This window comes from Scyliorhinus canicula, chromosome 1 (assembly GCF_902713615.1).
Source record: "Scyliorhinus canicula chromosome 1, sScyCan1.1, whole genome shotgun sequence".
In the NCBI taxonomy this organism is placed as follows: domain Eukaryota; kingdom Metazoa; phylum Chordata; class Chondrichthyes; order Carcharhiniformes; family Scyliorhinidae; genus Scyliorhinus; species Scyliorhinus canicula.
This window is the reverse complement of record NC_052146.1, coordinates 193,809,740-193,829,094: the sequence shown is the minus strand read 5'-3', so window position 1 is coordinate 193,829,094 and position 19,355 is coordinate 193,809,740. Positions and strand designations below refer to the sequence as shown.

At 47.3% G+C, this 19,355-nt stretch overlaps 1 protein-coding gene and 1 non-coding gene across 5 annotated transcripts in view; one reads left to right on the top strand and one right to left on the bottom strand.

Annotated features, from left to right (window-relative positions):
• esr1 (estrogen receptor 1) overlaps positions 1–19,355 on the bottom strand; it is a 447,574-nt gene that overhangs the window by 354,274 nt on the left and 73,945 nt on the right. The gene's annotated exons all lie outside the window — the stretch shown is intronic.
• LOC119978875 lies at positions 5,280–5,464 on the top strand. The gene has a single exon (XR_005463587.1). It is a non-coding gene; the product is annotated as a U2 spliceosomal RNA (small nuclear RNA).

The following is a 19,355-nucleotide window of genomic DNA, read 5'->3' as shown; positions in this document are numbered from 1 at the left end:
CGGCCCCCACCAGCTCCTTCCTGACCCTGCCAGCAGCAACCCGGTATTCCCCTTTCCCCCCCTCCCATTTCCCCAGGCTAGGAACCCTCCTAGCCGTGAACCGTCCTCCATTGTACTTCCGTGGGTCAGCTAACTTCTGCTGACCCCGGAAACTCCCGCCAAAAACTCGCCCCCTCCCAAAGAGGGATCATCTCCCATCCTATCTCTCCTCCAGGCACCGCTCCAGCGCGGGGAAGAACCAATTAAGGCGTGCCCCCCGCCCCCCCACCCCCACCCCCGTCATCGTCTCCACCCTCCAGCCCTGCAACGCGGGAAACCAGAGGAAAGCCCGCGCTTTCGCACTGCCCCACCACACCCTTCTGACGCAGCTCCCAAATACCAGCCCCACTCCATACCCCCAACCCGATATAGAATACAACAAACCCCCCCAACCCTCCCCGCAAGATACAAAACTCAAACAATGCCCCACAACAAAAAACAGAACAACACCCCAATAAATAACCATATCAAAATTACAAAAGTACAGAAAAAGAGAACACAGCAACAGCAGAAACCAGGAATAAAGTATTACAACCGACCCCGCAACCCCCAACCCCTAGTTCGAGTCCAGTTTCTCCGTCCGCACGAAGGCCCACGCCTCCTCCAGGGAATCAAAATAATAATGCCGGTCCAAATAAGTTACCCACAGGCGCGCAGGCTGCAACATTCCGAACTTTATCTTCTTCTTGTAGAGCACCTCTTTCGTCCGATTAAACCCGGACCGTCGCTTAGCCACCTCCGCACTCCAATCCTGGTAGATCCGTACTACCCCATTCTCCCAGTTGCTGCTCTTCACCTTCTTGGCCCAGCGCAGCACACACTCCCGATCACTGAACCGGTGGAACCTCACCAGCACCGCACACGGGGGTTCATTCTCCTTAGGCCTCCTGGCCAGTACCCTGTGGGCTCCCTCCAGCTCCAGGGGCAGATGGAAAGATCCTGCCCCCACTAGCGAGTTCAGCATCGTAGCCACGTAGGTTGTCAGATCCGACCCCTCCAGCCCCTCCGCAAGGCCCAAGATCCGCAGATTTTTCCGCCTCATGCAGTGATCAAGCTCCTCAAAGCGGTTCTGCCACTTCTTGTGGAGTGCCTCGTGCCCCTCCACCTTACTCACGAGGACCACAGCCTCCTCCTCTCGTTCAGTGGCCTGCGTCTGCAACGCCTTGATGGCAGCACCCTGGGTCGTCTGAATCTCCGAGAGCCTTTTGTTCGTTTCCTGCAGAGAGCTCAGTACTGCAAAACATTGAAATCTGCAAAACAGCGCAGGAGAGCAGCTTGCTGCTCCTGGGCCCACTGCTTCCACTCCTCTGGTACTCCGCCGGCCGCCATCTTGGATTCCTTCCACCGTTTTTTCTGGGGAGCTGCTGCCGTTTTTTTCCCCCTTTCCACTCCGAGTTCGAGTCATGAAACGCGGAGAAAGTCGATCAGCACACCTTCTCCCACCGGGAGATGGCGAAGAAATTCCGTTTTGGGCTCTAAAAAGAGCCGAAAAGTCCGTTTGAAACGGGAGCTCCCAAATGTGCGGCTTCCTACGTCATCGCCGCCGGAAGTCCTCTAATATATTCAATGACCCAACCTCCATTGCTCACTGGAAAGAGAATTCCAAAGACTCTGAGAGAAGAATTTCCTCCTAATCTCTATCTTAACTGGGAGATCCCTTATTTTTAAATCATGTCCCCAGGATCTAGAAATGTCCTCTCAGCCTCCACCCCGGTCACGCCCCCTCAGAATCTCATATGTTTCAATAAGTTGTTTTTTGTTACTCAACGGTATTGAGGGATGTGAGGCAAAAGAGTTAGGTCACAGATTAACCATGATCTCATTGAAAGGCAAAACTTGAGGGAATAAATGGAATGCTCCTTGTTTCGATGTTCCAAAGAGTCATGGTACAATGTCATGCATTGGTATCAATATGGTAATCAGGCAAGATTGGTCATTCATCGGTCTATTAAATCAGCAACTAATCAAATGTTTAGTATAATTATATCAGCAATCAGATCCAACATCAGTGATTTCTATGATTGCAACAAAATTAATTGCAATGCCAGAAATTGCTTCTGATTCTTTGTGCAATAACACTAGTTATGACGCAGAATCACATTGCATGTACAACACAGAAATAGGCCATTGTGGTGTTTATACTCCACGTGATCTTCCTACCAACCTCTTCAACACACCCACCAACATATACTTCTATGTACTTCTTTTGCTTTTATCCAGCTTCCCCTTCAATGCCTCATGCCCTACATCTCAACTACCCCACATTTGATCCATTTTCTGGCATTCCCAATTTGATTTATTCATTACTATCTTATATTAACTGTCCTCAGCCCTCCCATAGAATCACGACAATGCAGGAAGAGGCCATTTGGCCCATTCAACCTGCACCAACCCTCCGAAAGTGCATTCTCCCCAGGTCCACTTCCCCGTCCACCCTGCCCTATCCCCGTAACCTAACCTGCATATTCCTGGCAATTTAGAATGGCCTATCCACCTAACCTGCACATTTGTGGACACCAAGGGGCAATGTAGCATGGCCAATCTACCTAACCTGCACATCTTTGGACTGTGGGACAAAACCGAAGCACCCGGAGGAAACCCATGCAGATGTGGAGAGAACGTGCAAACTCCACACAGACACCCAAGGCCGGAATTGAGCCTAGGCCTAGTCCCTGACGCTGTGAGGCAGCAGTGCGAACCACCGTGCCACTCCCACTCAAATGGAGACACTTTCTCAACATCTATGATACGGCAAAATGTAATAAGAACAAGATTAATAAGACAACCCAGTGTTCTGCCCACCAGCATTTGAGTGCAAAAGATAACGCTGAAACATATGCAACCATCTTCAGCCAAAAGTATCAAGTGGGTGATTCATCTTGGTTTCCACTTGGGGCCTCACCATCACAGAAGCTAAACTTTAATCAATTCAATTCACTCCACATGATATTAAGAAATGGCAAAGAGCACGAGATAAAGCAAAGTCTATGGGCCTCCACAATATCCCAGCTCTAGCGCTAGCCATGACTCGAGGCAAGCTGTACCAGTGAAGCTACATTAACATCTGTCTATCAAAGTGGATGATTGCCCAGGTATGTCCTATCCATAAAAAGACAGATTCAGTCTGGTCAATTTCTGCCCCAATCTACACTCAATCATTGCAAGGTGTGGTCAACTGTGTTTTCCAGTGGCACCATAATAACTTGTTCACTGATGCTCAGTTTTGATCCCTCCAGATCCATGCCGCCCCAGGCCTCTTCACAGCCTTGGGTCCAAACATGGACATGAATATCAGAGGTGAGGTGAGAGTGACTGCCCTTAATATCAAGACAGCATTTGACCATTCAAGAGGAAAACTAGGCTGAACCCAGAGTTTCATTTTGACATTCAGTGGTTCTTGTAAAATTGAAGTCACTAGGAATCAGGGGGAAACTCTTCATTAGCTGGAGTCATAGCTAGCTCAAAGAAAGATGGTAGTAAATCATAGAATCCCTACAGTGCAGAAGGAGGCCATTTGACCCATCGAGTCTACACCAACCCTCTGAAAGAGGGCCCCCCCCTCCCCCCGTAACCCCACCTAATCTGCACGTCTTTGGACACTTAAGGGGCAATTTAGCATGGCCAATCCAACTAATATGCACATCTTTGGACACTAAGGGGCAATTTATCATGGCCAATCCACCTAACCCACAAATCTTTGGACTGTGAGAAACCGGAGCACTCGGAGGAAACCCACACAGACACGGGGAGAACGTGCAAACTCCACAGTCATCCAAGGCCAGAATTGAACCCAGGTCCCTGGCACTGTGAGGCAGCAGTGCTAACCGATGTGCCACCATGTGACTGTTGGAAGTCAATTATCTCAGCCTCAGTATGTCATTGCAGGAGTTCCCCAGGGTAATATCTGAGGCCCATTCACGTTCAGCTGCTTCATCAATTACCTTCTCTCCATCATGAAGCTAAAAGCACATGAGTTTGATTCCTGGCAAATGCAAGGTAATGAAGTCAAAAGCAATGATGTTTGCTGATGATTGTACAATGTTACATATGAACATACAAACAAGGAGCAGGAGTAGGCCATTCGTCCCCCGAGCCTTCTCTGCTATTCAATAAGGTCATAGCTGATCTAATTGTAACTTCCATCCCACATTCCTGCCGACCCCCGATAAACTTTCACCCCATTGTTAATCAAGGATTTATCCACCTCTGAATTAAAATATTGAAAACTCAGCTTCCACTGCCTTTGAGGAAGAGAGTTCCAGAGACTCACAACCATCAAACTGGAGGCCTGTGACCAGCGGTGTGCCTCAGGGATTGGTGCTGAGTCCACTGTTATTTGTTATATATTAATGAATTGGATGAGAATGTTGGAGGCATGGTTAGTAAGTTTGCAGATGACACCAAGATTGGTGGCATAGTGGATAGTGAAGGAGGTTATATAAGTTTGCAACAGGATCTTCACCAATTGAGCCAGTGGGCTGATGAATGGCACATGGAGTTTAATTTGGATAAATGTAAGGTTATCATTTTGGTTGATCAAGTCAGGTCAGGACTTACTCAGTTAATGGTAGGGAGTTGGGGAGAGTTACAGAATTAAGAGATCTAGGAGTACAGGTTCATAGCTCCTTGAAGGTGGAGTCGCAGGTGGACAGGGTGGTGAAGAAGGCATTCAGCATGCTAGGTTTTATTGGTCAGAACATTGAATACAGGAGTTGGGACATCTTGCTGAAGTTGTACAAGACATTGATAAGACCACCCATGGAATACTGTGTTCAGTTCTGGTCACCCTATTATAGGAAGGATATTGTTAAATTAGAAAGAGTGCAGAAGAGATTTATGAGGATGCTACCAGGACTTGATGGTCTGAGTTATAAAGAGGGGCTGGATAGGCTGGGACTTTTTTCCGCTGGAGCATAGGAGGCTTAGGGGTGATCTTAAGGAGGTCTATTAAATAATGAGGAGCATCGATAAGGTAGATAGTCAACATCTTTTCCCAAAGGTAGAGGAGTCTAGAACTAGAGGGCATAGGTTTACGGTGAGAGATACAAAAGAGACCAGAGGGGGAACTTCTTCACACAGAGGGTGATGAGTGTCTGGAATGAGCTGCCAGAGGCAGTGGTAGAGGAGGGTACAATTTTGTCCTTTAAAACGCAGTTAGACAGTTACATGGGCAGGGTGGGTATAGAGGGATATGGGCCAAATGCAGGCACGTGGAGCTAGCTAAGTGATAAAACTGGGCTATCGCTTCTCAGCCTTTTGGCTAAGATCAAGTGTAGTATCTGTTCAGCCTTTTGGCTCAGGATTTGGTGGGTCTCTCTTATGGGGACCATGAATTGGATTCAATCTAAATGGGTTTTTGGAGCAGGCAAGGAGCTGGATTAGGGATTCGCCCCGGTCCACACTGAGCCCTGGCTTTGTAACTCACAAGAAGTAATTAAAGAAGTCAAGCTGGCTGAAGGGCCTGTTTCCAAGACTGGAATCGAACCCGGATCCCTGGCGTTGTGAGGCAGCAGCGCTCACCATTGTGCAATGGCATTACCATTGTTGAACCCCAAAACTTCTTCAACAACACCCCAAACACATGACTGCTACCATGTGGAAGAGCAAGGGCAATTGATAGATAAAAGCATCACCATCTTCTAGCTCTCTTCCAAATCAAACACCATTATTACAACTATGAAATTTTTAAGATTGTCATATTTTGAGATGGTGTCTTTAATTTAGGAAAAAAATTAAGGGAGTCATATGACCTGTTGGATTGGATTTGTTTATTGTCACGTGTACCGAGGTACAGTGAAAAGTATTTTTCTGCGAGCAGCTCAACAGATCATTAAGTACATGGGAAGAAAAGGGAATAAAAGAAAATACATAATAGGGCAACACAAGATATACAATGTAACTACATAAGCAGGGGCATCGGATGAAGCATACAGGGTGTAGTGTTAATGAGGTCAGTCAATAAGAGGGTCATTTAGGAGTCTGGTGACAGTGGGGAAGAAGCTGTTTTTGAGACCGTGCGTGTGTGTTCTCAGACTTCTGTCTCTCCTGCCCGATAGAAGAAGTGTTCTGAAGTATGCCCGACAACAGACCTACCTGAGGTAGCTATTAAGGTTTAATGGGAGGCGGCATGGTGGTGCAGTGGTTAGCACTGCTGCCTACGGTGCTGAGGACCCGCCCAGGTCTTTGTCCGTGTGGAATTTGCACATTCTCCCCATGTGCTGAGGGTACCTACCTTTACACTTACCCGTTTCTGAGGGTAAGTGCCGGTGCCAACGGAGGATCCGTGGTGTTCCACAACGGGACAATTGGCGCCAAACCTTCACCTATTCCAGTACCGGTGAGTAGCTAGCACCAGCGCCACATGGAACACACGGGGAATTCCATAACAATTGACCACATGAAGAAAGGACTTAAGCTCTCCGACATTTTTGGATGCAGGGCTGTCTTGTATGGCCTTGACCTTTTCTTCCACTGGGTGGAATCCTGTCATACCAATGCAAAATCCTAAGTACCTGGCTTCTGAGGTGGATTCCTGCATCATGAAACCTCTTCAGTACCTTCTCTATCAATAACTCCCACAAAAAGGGCAGCATGGTAGCATTGTGGATAGCACAATTGCTTCACAGCTCCAGAGTCCCAGGCTCGATTCTGGCTTGGGTCACTGTCTGTGCAGAGTCTGCACATCCTCCCCGTGTGTGCGTGGGTTTCCTCCGGGTGCTCCGGTTTCCTCTCATAGACCAAAGATGTGCATGTTAGGTGGATTGGCCATGATAAATTGCCCTTAGTGTCCAAAATTGCCCTTAGTGTTGGGTGGGGTTACTGGATTATGGTGTTATGGGGATAGGGTGGAGGTGTTGACCTTGGAAAGATGCTCTTTCCAAGAGCCGGTGCAGATTCGATGGGCTGAATGGCCTCCTTCTGCGCTGTAAATTCTATGAAAATCCTGATCAACTGATCAGGTTTAAGGACAGGGACCATCGGCACCGCCCACTCCCCGGCTTGATTATACCCAGCTCTTCCAATCTCTTTAGCTCTGCTTCAACATTCTGATGCAATGCATATGGCACTGACCTCGTTCCAAAGAACTTGTCTGTCAAATCTGGATTGACATATATCTTGGCTTTTACACCCTTAACTCAGCCCAATTCTTTGTGGAAGACATCTTGGAGGACACCATCAGATATTTTGAAGATTTCCAGCAAGTTGAGCCCAATATTCCGTCACTAACCAGCCTCTTCCCAACAGACTGGGTCTATGTCCTTGCATAACAACCGAAGGCAGATTAACTTCCTGCCCTGCCCTCTACAAGCCACTGCGGTGTTGGCTGGCCCAAGGATCTTCAAAATCTCCCCGGTGTATGAAAATCGCTTATTGTCACAAGTAGTCTTCAAATGAAGTTACTATGAAAAGCCCCTAGTCGCCACATTCCAGCACCTGTTCGGGGAGGCTGGTACGGGAATTGAACCTTGCTGCTGGCCTGCCTTGGTCTGCTTTCAAAACCAGCGATTTAGCCCTGTGCTAAACCACCCCCTTGTCGAAAGCTTGGCTGCAGTACTCTTCTGGTTTCTGTTTGGTAGTCATGCATTGCTCACATCATATCAGCAATGACAGTCGCATCATTACATCAGCAATGAGATCAAACCACAACATTATTGTACCAGCAACAATTCACACAGTGTGACAATTAAATCAGCACTCTGTTACAAGACGCAGATATCTGGTATGATTGCTTCAAAAATCAGAGCTGAAAATCAAACACTGGATTCATGACATCAGCAAACAGCCGCTATCTGTCATGCATTCGTATCAATACATCAGCAATGCAGCCATGCATTTGTGTAATTAGTTATGCACGGTGTCAATCAGCAAATGACCAAACATTGGTGTCATCATATCAACCAGCAAAAGTAGTGCAACACTGAAATATATCAGAATTCAAGTGCGGTTGGACATGTCTATCACTGTATTGGTATAATGATTCCAGAAATCGGGGGAATTGTCATATTTTCATAAAATGTCATCACAATCAGAGAGAATGAAGTCAAACATTGATATAATTGCATGAGCAATCAGATGAAATGTCAAACATTAGTGCAATCGTATCAGCAAGAAGTCATGCATTGTTACCAGTGGAAATCAGAGACAGTCATATATTGTTAACATTAGCAACAAGAAACAATCAATCAGTCGGACATACTTATCGTTATATTAGGCACAGTCAGATATGAGTATATTATATCAGAAAACAGTTGCAAAATGTCACTGGCATCATTACTCCAGCAATGAGATTCAATAAAAAAGACACTGATCCCATTGTTTTGGAAGTAGACACAATGGGCGTGATTTAACCGAATGGGAACTATGTCCCATAGTGAGTGTGTTTCGCCGCGTGTTACCTGGCACTCGCAGCACTGAAACACACAACGCTATTTAACCTGATTCCGATTAGATACGTGGTCTCAGCGGGGTCCGCACAGCCGAGGCCGCACTTAGTCCCGTTTTCTGCACCGCGGAACACCACTCGCCAAAGCTCCTCAGTGCAGGGAGAGAGAGAGATCGGGATGCCACTTTTAAATGGGGCCCTGATCGCTCATGTCCCTGACGCAACCCCTGAATCGCCCCCCCAAGCCCCAACTCACTGAGGCCCCTCTCACCTGTGCAGGCCCCCACCCCGTCACACACAACCCCCCCGTCACACACAAAATGCCAGTCTGGCACCTGGGGGCATGCACCTCGGGGCCTCCAATCCCCAAGGGGACCCCCATCAGTGCTGTTCCATTGCTCCCCGTTTGTGGACAACAGTACTGAACAGCACTCTCCCGAGGTCTCCAAGGCAAAGGGGATAGATCCCAATGCCTTGGTTACCTCTGGGAACTGCATATTAAACTGAGACTAGCTGCCTTGCTCTAATATGCAATTTGCCAAAAAGTGATCCCACCCAAGTTGGCCGCAATTCACATTACGATGTCCCTCGAGACCTAACACAATCTCGCGAGGGGTGGCGAGCCGGTAAGATCCCTGCCACGTTTTCGGATGCAGCGTGTCCAGTAGATTGCGCCCAACAAGTCATGCGTTGCCATCATTATAGAAGATGTCACAGGTCAAATGTTGGTATCAATTCATCAGGAATCAGATAAAAGCAGTTTTTCCTTGGCATCACTCGAATCAGCAGGCACATGTTGGTAAGCAAACAATGCAGTGTCAATCATTGGTATCATCATGTCTGCAATCAGATACATTCAGTCCTATTATTATGTCAGAAATCAGATCCAATCAGACACTAGAACCAAACATTAGAATATAAAACAGGCAATGCTTTGGTATCACTCAACAGCAAATGGTGGTCCAATTGATGGTACATCAATTTAATCAGCTAGAATTTTGAAATGGAGCTACGCATCAAGCCTGATTGCCTCCGCATCAGCCCGCATGCTTCAAACGCGCCTGCAACCTTTAAACATTGGCTGCCATGTTTCAACAGTTACCGGACGATTGCAGCCAGTAAGCCCACTAAGGAGCAGAAACTCCACATCCTCCACCCGTGTGTGGGCACGGCGGTATACTCAATGATTGAGGACGAACAGGATTATGACGCAGCTATGGATCTCCTGAGAGGACACTTTCTCCGGCCGGTCAACGAAGTATATGCACGGCATCTCCTGGCTACTAGACAACAGTTCCCTGGTGAGTCCCTCGACTAGTTTTACCGGGCCCTCGCAGCTCTGGGGAGAAATTGCGCCTGTCCCCAAGTCTCTGCGACAGAGCACATGGAACTTTTAGTCAGAGATGCTTACGTTGCTGGCATGCAATCCTCTTCTATCCGCCAGCGATTACTGGAAAAGAACGCCTTCAGCCTAGCTGAGGCACGGACCCTCACAACCTCCCTGGAGGTCGCCGACCTGAATGCCCGCGCATACGCCCCCGGCCGCGCGGCAACCCCTTGGACATCATGGCACGCGTCACCTCCGTCCTCCGCTGACCCCGACCCCCCCTCCAGGCCTGCACTGCGGGGCGCTCCGACAAGCTAGCGGGGCCCCGCTGCTATTTTTGCGGCCTCTCAAAACACCTCCGCCCGTGCTGCCCGGCCCGCTCCGCTCTGTGTAAGAGCTGCGAGAAGAAGGGCAATTACGCTGTGGTCTGCCACACCAAGTCGGTCGCTGCTGTTCCGCGCAGTGACCGCGGATCGCCCCCCCCCCTCCGGGCCCTCCCAGGGCCCAGCGCCGCACACCGACCTCTCCGGCCCGCCTCCCGGCCCTCACAACAGGCCCACGGTCCTCCCAACCCCCGCTCCCGGCTGCCCTGACCGGCCAAGGGTCGGTCCGGGCGCCGCCATCTTGGGCCCCGGACACCGCATGTGGGCCTCGGGCGCCGCCATTTTGGGGCTCCAACTCCACGTGTGGGTCCTGGGCGCCACCATCTTGGGGCCCCGGCTCCACGTGCGGGTCCTGGGCGCCGCCATCTTGGGGCCCCGACTCCATGTGCGGGTCCTGGGCGCCGCCATCTTGGGCCAACACGGAAAGCCCTGCCAGCGATTACTCTGCCACTGGTTACTCTGCGTGTGGGGACACCATGGGGTCCTGACACACAACTTAGGTCTTACATGGGATCTCGGACAATGTAGAGGCTGGAAGACCTAGTCCACAGTCAGACATTGCTACAATTTCATGAGCAATTCAACCTTTTCTCTGGTTTTATGAAAACAAACACTTGCATTTGTATAGCGCTTTTCACCCCAGCCAGACATCCGAAAGTGCTGTGCAGCCAAGGGAGTGCATTTTATTTTTAAAGTGTAGTTGCTATTTCAATGCAGGAAATATGGTAACTAATTAGCACATTTCAAAATGGTGCCAGGGGTTTGTTCACATCTAACCCAGCAGGCAGACTGGGCCTTGGGTTTAACGTCTTACCCAAAGGAATTTTTCAGTACTGCACTGAAGTGTCAGCCTTGATTTTCTTTGAGCTTATGTCCTGGAGCAGGACTTAAAAACTTAGAAATTTGCTAATTAAAGGCAAAGTGTGCCACCGACCTCCACACCTATTACAGCAACAAAGTAGGTTTGAGTTTACACAGCGCCTTTCACAACCACAGGATGTGCCAAAGAATTAATTTTGAAGAATGGTCACTTTTTGAAATGTAGGGAACTTGGTAGCCAAATATTTGTGCACAGCAAGCTCACAATTAGGCAATGGCCAAATCACTGTTTTATGATACACTGGGATATTGAGGGATAAATATTGTCCAGGACACTGGGAATAACTCCCCTCTTCATCTTCAAAATAGTGCTGTAGGATCTATCATGTCCGCCTGAGGGGGCAGACAGGGCCTTAGGTTTAATAATGCATCTGAGAGATGGCCCTGACGACAGTGCAGCATCCTCTCAGTACCGGACTAGAATGTCATTTTGATTTTGGTGCTCGATTTCTGGAGACGGTTAAGCATTGGTATCAATACATTAGCAACGGGACACATTCATGAGTTTGTATCATTTGATCAGCAACAAATCATGTGCTGAAAGTGAAAGACTTGCATTTATAAAGCGTCTTTCATGAGGTCCCCAGCACATCACAGCCAATGAAGCATTTTTGAAGTGTAATCACTGTTGTAATGTATGAAACACCGCAGCCAATTTGTACACAGCAAGCTCTCACAAACAGCAATGTGATGATGACCAGAGATTTCTGTTTTAGAAATGGTGGGTGAGGGGTCACCTTTGGCCAGGACACCGGGGCTATCGCCCCTGCTTTATTTTACAATGGTGCCGTGGTATCTTTTACATCCATCAGGAAGAGCAGATGACAGGTGGCACAGTGGTCCAGTGGTTAGCACTGCTGCCTACGACGCTGAGTTCAATCCTAGCCCTGGGTCACTGTGCGGAGTTTGCACATTCTTCCCGTGTCTGCGTGGGTTTCACCTCCACAAAGCCAAGGATGTGCAGGTTAGGTGGATTAGGTTAGGTTAGGTTAGAGTAGGCCATGCTAAATAGCCCCTTAATTGGAAAAAAAAAATTTGGGTACTAGTTTCTTTTTTTTTAAACGAGAGCAGATGAGGTTCAATGTCTCATCTAAAAGCTGGTATCTTCGATAGTGCAGCACTCCCTCAGCACTGCCCTGGTGACAACGTAGAGTATTGGTCTCAGCTCATTAGAACATAGGACATAGAAAAATACAGCACAGGACAATCATAGATTATCATAGAATTTACAGTGCAGAAGGAGGCCATTCAGCCCATCGAGTCTGCACCACGGAGGAGGACTTGGTCCCACACTGACTTCGGTGAAGTGGTGAATGGCTGTCATAATACATTCACCACATTGTGAATGTATTCTGACAGCCATTCACCACTGGTGACAAGAGCACTACCTGGTGAGCCCCAGCTGACAAACATTATGTTACTCCATCAGAAATCAGACACAATCAGTTCACATTGCTATCATTATAATCCAAAGCGTTTCAAATTGTACTTCACTAATCAGGCGTAGTCACATTGATATTATTACCTCAGAAATCAGATGTAATTAATCAATCATAGATAATTGTATCTGATCGGAAATTAGAAACAAGAGGCAATGCATTGTTATCATCCTGTTAGCAATCTGAAGCAATCAGTCAGTTAATGCTATCATTAAATACTGCAGATGCTGGAAATCAGAAATAAAAACAAAAATTAAATACTCAGCAGAACACACCTGCCCTTTGACCACCTCCCTTCTCAACTTTGAAAGCCCCAAACACTTCTTCCAAATGAAAGTGATTTACTTGTGCTTCTTTCAATTTAATATACTGCATTCACTTACCGCGATGTGGTCTAAGCTCTCCTGGGGAGTCCAAGGACAGGCTGGGTGATCATTTTGCAGATTCCTTTCAGTCCGCAAGCGTGACCCTGAGCTTCCAGTCTCCTGTCATTTTAATTCTCTACCTTGCTCTAACTCTGACTTCTCTGTCCTTGAGCTGCATGTCCAAAATGGAAATGGCTACTCACCTCTTTAGTTCCCCTCAGCAGCAATTGCGCCAGCTCCATGTTTCTAAAAAGGAGTACTAAACAATGCCCATGTGATTTCTCACTGGAGAGCCTGTTAATTCCCGGGAGGACGTTACATTTGACTTCAATCTCACGAATGAGATGGAATTTATTGCAAATTGGGGTTAATGATATGCTCGCCATATCTGGGTGAGATCTGGAACTCGCTAACAGAAGTGAGCCCTACTGATATCAAAAGCGCAAATCTCAATTTTGCCTTTCTTGCTATTTAACCGGCACACCCAGATCCGTGCCAGGCGCAATGTGGTGGTTAAATTGTGCCCAATGTCATGTATTATCCCCTGCACAACTCCTGTGGATCCTTGACACCTGTACCTGGGATATATTGCTCACCAATTGTCCTCCCTATATGGGTCAGTTACAAAGGCACATATTCAAAATACATTCAGCACACCGATTATAACCAACAACTCCAACAGGCCTCCCGCAGCACTCTTACTTCAACCGTGCTGGATATTCCTGATTTCCCTCCCCAAATTCCAGGTCACTGTTTCACAGTCAGGTTTTAAGATTGAAGTTGAAAGTTGAACTCACCCTCTGCCTGCAATCGAAGCTGTTTGTACCAACCTCATGTGGTTCCGGGCCAGGATCTGGGCTGTCGGACACAGCACTGGACTCGAGGAGCCCGGTCCCGTCGCATTCACATGACTTGAGGACCCCGGCCCTGAAGCAAAACCAAAGTAACAGCCAAAGGTTCATCTCTTGTCCCCAGGCAGCAATAGAATTGCGACTGTACAGCTAGTTTAACAAATTCCCCAATCCTTCCGATTTCAGACCAAGTATTTGCGCAGGCATCCGTTTGCTTTTGGCGCCGCACGTTAGTTTGTGCTAAAACATCTGACAGGAAGCTGAGGCTCATTTTGAAACATAATGTGCTTTTTAGCTAGCATCACAGCATCTTCAGTACAGATGGGGGACCATTTGTCCCATCCCGCGGGCTTGTTTTACAATTTAAAACAACCTGTTAGTACAGATCGTACCCTTGTTGGGAGAGAAACAGTATGCCTCAGAAGCCATTTCACGGGGTTGAGAACCCCCAGATTAACTCTCCCCGGTAAATAGATTGAATCCATGCCTCCCTTCATCTTTGGACTGCTAGAAGCCTCATGCCCACACCTCATTCATCCTGACAGCTATTCAACCATGACAACCACATCAACCAAACACATTGCGTCACATTTACTGACACACTTGCCTCTGTCTTGCATGAGAAGTTGGTGCATAATTGTTGTAAAGTGTTAGGTGTGATTTGGTACGTCTTATTAAGGTATTCAGTCTTAGGTAATTAAACAGTAAGTATTTAATAACTACTGAAAATCATATACATAGGTACAGTAAAGTTCCAAGCTAGGAGCTATCTCCATGCTTGCTTCTACACACAGCTCTGTCTAACCCACCACTAAACCCCTCGGTGCAGCTCATATGCTCTCTTACATCACTGTGTGGGCGGGACTGTAATCAGTCCCATGTTCTTTTTCCTTCATTCTTTCATGAGATGTGGACATCGCTGGCAAGACCAGCATTTGTTGCCCATCCCTGATTGCTCTTGAGTGGCTTGGCTAGGGCATTTCAGAGGGCAGTTAAGAGTCAACCACATATTGGGTGTGCCCAGCACTGGGGGAGTTTTGGAAGGGGGTAGCAAGGACGGTGTCGAGGGTGGTGGGATCCAGGGTCAAGCCAGGCTGGGGACTCACAATTTTTGGGGTTGCAGTGGAGCCGGGAGTGCAGGAGGCGAAAGGGGCCGGTGTTCTGGCCTTTGCGTCCCTAGTAGCCCGGTGGAGGATTCTTCTTCAGTGGAAGGATGTGAGGCCACCAAGCGTGGAGGCCTGGATCAATGATGTGGCGGGGTTCATCAAATTGGAGAAGGTGAAATTTGCCTTGAGGGGATCAGTACAAGGGTTTTTTAGGCGGTGGTAGCCTTTCCTGGACTTCCTGGCGGAATGGTAGGGAAATAGACCGGCAGCAGCAGCAACCCAGGGGGGGGGTTTGGATCGGGGGGAGGGAGAACTGTGTACATGGATCTGTGGGATGTGGCGGGTGCTATCTCTTTCCCTTTTGTTGTTGGGTGTTCTTTTGTTTTTCTTTTGTTTGTAGTTGCTTTTGAAGTTGGGTGGGAATTGTTCTTGGGGTGTTACCGCGGTTGTTTTGTTAATAGAGTTGAGTTGTTTATATTTTGTAAAAATTTCAATAAAAATTATTTTTTTTTAAAAAGTCAACCACATCGGGCAGCACAGTGCCTTATCCGGATTCAATCCCGGCCCCAAGTCACTGTCCATGTGGAGTTTGCACATTCTCCCTGTGTCTGCGTGGGTCTCACCCCCACAGCCCAAAAAGATGTGCAGGGTAGGAAAATTGGCCACGCTAAATTACCCCTTAATTGGAAAAAAAGAATTGGGTACTCTAAATTTATTTTAGAAAAGAAACCACATTGCGTGGATCTGGAGTCTCATGCAGGTCAGACCAGACCTTATCAGATAAAGGTGGCAGATTGCCTTCCCTAAAGGATGTTATTAAACCAGATGGGTTCCCGTAACAGCCTCCCCGAACAGGCGCCGGAATGTGGCGACTAGGGGCTTTTCACAGTAACTTCATTTGAAGCCTACTTGTGACAATAAGTGATTTTCATTTCATTTCATAACAATCAACCATTACTGAGACTAGCTTCATATTTTTAACTAATTAAATTTAAATTCCATCAGCTACCATGGTGGGATTTTAACCCATTTCCCCAGATAAAATGTCGGGTCCTCATGATTACATTGGGGTGGCATGGTAGCACAGTGGTTAGCACTGTTGCTTCACAGCTCAAGGGTTCCAGGTTCGATTCCCGGCTGGGTCACTGTCTGTGCGGAGTCTGCACGTTCTCCCCGTGTCTGCGTGGGTTTACTCCGGGTGCTCCGGTTTCCTCCCACAGTCCAAAGATGTGCAGGTTAAGTGGATTGTTCACACTAAATTGTCCGGTACTGTCCAAACATTAGGTGGGGTTGCTGGGTTACGGCCATAGGGTGGAGGTGCGGGCTTAGGTAAAGTGCTCTTTCAGGGGCTGGTGTAGACTCGATGGGCTGAATAGCCTCCTTCTGGACTGTAATTTCTATGATTATTAGTCCAGTGACATTATCACCACGCCACTGTCTCCCCTCAAATGCATATAATAATCTTTTTTTTTAATATAAATTTAGAATACCCAATTATTTTTTTCCAATTAAGGGGCAATTTAGCATGGCTAATCCACCTCTCCTGCACATCTTTTGGGTTGTGGGGGTGAAACCCACGCAGACATGGGGAGAATGTGCAAACTCCTCACAGACAGTGACCCAGGGCCGGGATTCAAACCCAGGTCCTCAGCGCCATAGGCAACAATGCTAACCACTGCGCCACTGTGCTGCCCTAATAATCGTTATTGTCACAAGTAGGCTTACATTAACACTGCAGTGAAGTTACTGTGAAATTTCCCTGCTCAGGTACACTGAGGGAGAATTCAGAATGTTCCAATTACCTGTTCGCACATCTTTCAGGACTTGTGGGAGAAAACCAGAGTACCCGGAGGAAACCCATGCAGACATGGGCAGAACGTGCAAACTCCGCACAAACAGTGACCCACACCGGGAATCAAACCTATGTAGCTTTTTACAGGATAGCATAGATGCAGAAAGTCACCAGCCAAGAGTGCGCTGAATCCAGAACAGGGAGGAAAAGGTAGCACATGTGCCAGCAACAAGGAGGGCAAGATTGCACATGGGTTCTGTTTCAGAAGACCTTGATGGGGCTGACATCAAAGAAGGATAACAGGTATGCACAATATAATGCCTGATGCATTGGCACGTCTGCCACAAGTCCTGCATGCAATGTCAAGGAGCATGGAGATGTACAGCATCAATCTTGCACACAGCTCGGAGCCCATTCTGTCCAACACGGTCAGATTCATTAGCACACTTTGCGCAACCTTACAACAGTGACTACACTTCAAAGGTACTTCACTGGCTGTAAAAAGCTCTGGGACGTCTACTGGTCATGAAAGTGCTATATAAATGCAAAACTTTCTTTTATGTCTCAGCTTCCATTGTCACACAAGCAGCAGTCACCTGTTAGGAAGTTGGAATGAACTTAAAGTAAAGAATTGTAGAGATAGACAAGTAGCTACACTGATGTCTTATGAGATGTAGATTAGCCTAGTAGCAGGGTGAAATCAATACTTTGTTCAGCAAAGTGGAGTCCAGTAGTCTAGTGATCTCAATCATATCCTCACCTAGTTTATAAACATTCTTTTTTCTCTCAGGGAGAGACAAGCTGTTGTGCTGAAAGCAGAAGAAAGCTGCCTGTGTTCGACACCAGAAATTCTACTCTAAACTACAATAAAAGTTTCCCAAAAATAATCTTCTAGTCCTGTGTGGTAATTATTTTCTGGATTTGGCTCATAGTATTAAAACCTAAGGGGTGTTGTTTTGAGGAAGGTGTATTCTCGAGTTTTTAGAGTCGTATATAGATTTGGACTGTGGGGTGCGGGGAGGGGAGGGGGGGTCGTAGTTTACCTTTACTGTCTGGATAACCATTATTGTACTTAATTGTAAATATTGCTCTTTATTGTTGCCTTTCTGTTGTCTTGCCTTTAAAGTTTAATAAATGTTTTGTTATTTGAATAATTTACAAGTCTGACCGCTTTCTTCACTTGGTTTTATGTCTGTTCTCACATTTTTCAGAGTCACAAAAATAAACTGTAAAGAGCTGGTGTTCCAAGATTCCCTTCTGGGATTTGGGATGCCCTCGCATTGAACTTCTGTGGTGTTCATAACACACCCAACATCTGGGTTCCGCAGTGGAAGATCAAACTGAAGCCATGCCAGCTCGCCTTATTGCTGTGCTAACATTGATTTCTGCCATTGAGGCTGTGGTTAGAAGCTTGAAAGACATCACAGGCATCCAGCAATCTGCCCTAGGATTGCTGAGGTGTCAGCCTGGGAGGGTGGCGATATCATAATGGAGCATGGATACTGCTGCCATCTCTCAGAGTGGCAGAATCTGTCCTGCCATTCCCATCAATACCCTTGCCATTGCCTGTCAGCCCAGACTGCTGTCAAGATGGTGACGTCCGAAGTTGGGCCTTGGACCCCAGAGCTTGTGATTTTTTGATTTGATTTATTGTCACACGTACCAAAGTACAGTGAAAAGTATTTTTCTGCAGCCGAGGGAACGGACAAAATACATACATAGTAGACAAAAAGAATAATCAACAGAGTATTTTGACAAATGGTATATCGACAAACAGTGATTGGTTACAATGCGGAACAAGGGCCAAACAAAGCAAATACATGAGTAAGAGCAGCATAGGGCGTCGTGAATAGTGTTCTTCCAGGGAACAGATCAGTCCGAGGGGGAGTTGTTGAGGAGTCTGGTAGCTGTGGGGAAGAAGCTGTTCCTATGTCTGGATGTGCGGGTCTTCAGACTTCTGTACCTTCTGCCTGATGGAAGGGTCTGGAAGAAGGCAATGCCTGGGTGGGAGGGGTCTCTGATAATGCTGTCTGCCTTCCTGAGGCAGAATCAATGTGAGGATGACAAGCTTGTATGATGCATTGGGCTGAGTTCACCACAGTCTGCAGTTTCTTGCGATCTTGACCCGAGCAGTAGCCATACCAAGCGGTGATGCAGCCGGATAGAATGCTCTCTATCGCACATCTGTAGAAGTTTGTGTGAGTCGATGCAGACATGCCAAATTTCTTTTGCTTCCGTAGGAAGATGTTTTTGGGCTTTCTTGACTGTTGCATCAACATTAGTGGACCAGGACAGGCTGTTGGTGATGGTGACCCCCAGGAACTTAAAGCTATCGACCATCTCCACTTCGGAGCCATTGGTGCAGATGGGAGTGTGTGTTGTGCTGCGCTCCCTGAAGTCCTTGGTCTTTCCGACATTTAGCGAGAGGTTGTTTTCAGTAAACCATGCGACCAAGTATTCGTAGTCATCCTAAGTGACCATCAGTCTTCCTCACTGATAGTCAGCAGCCTTCTGCCATTGAATAGGAGCACCAGAAAGATCAGCTGCAGACAAGCCAGACACTAAGGGAATGCACAAGGAAAATTACTTGACTTTTGTTTAGTAATATTGAATGGGTTGACATATTGAATTCACGGGGATTGTTTTGTGGAGACATTTATTGTTGCATTGGGGCCAAGAAGATGCTGCGGTGGCCTGTAACAGAGGGAAGGTGTGGGACTGTGGGTGAGTGCTGAATTGCGGTTGCATTCACTGATACCACAGTCATATCAGTTATCAAGGACAGCAAAGC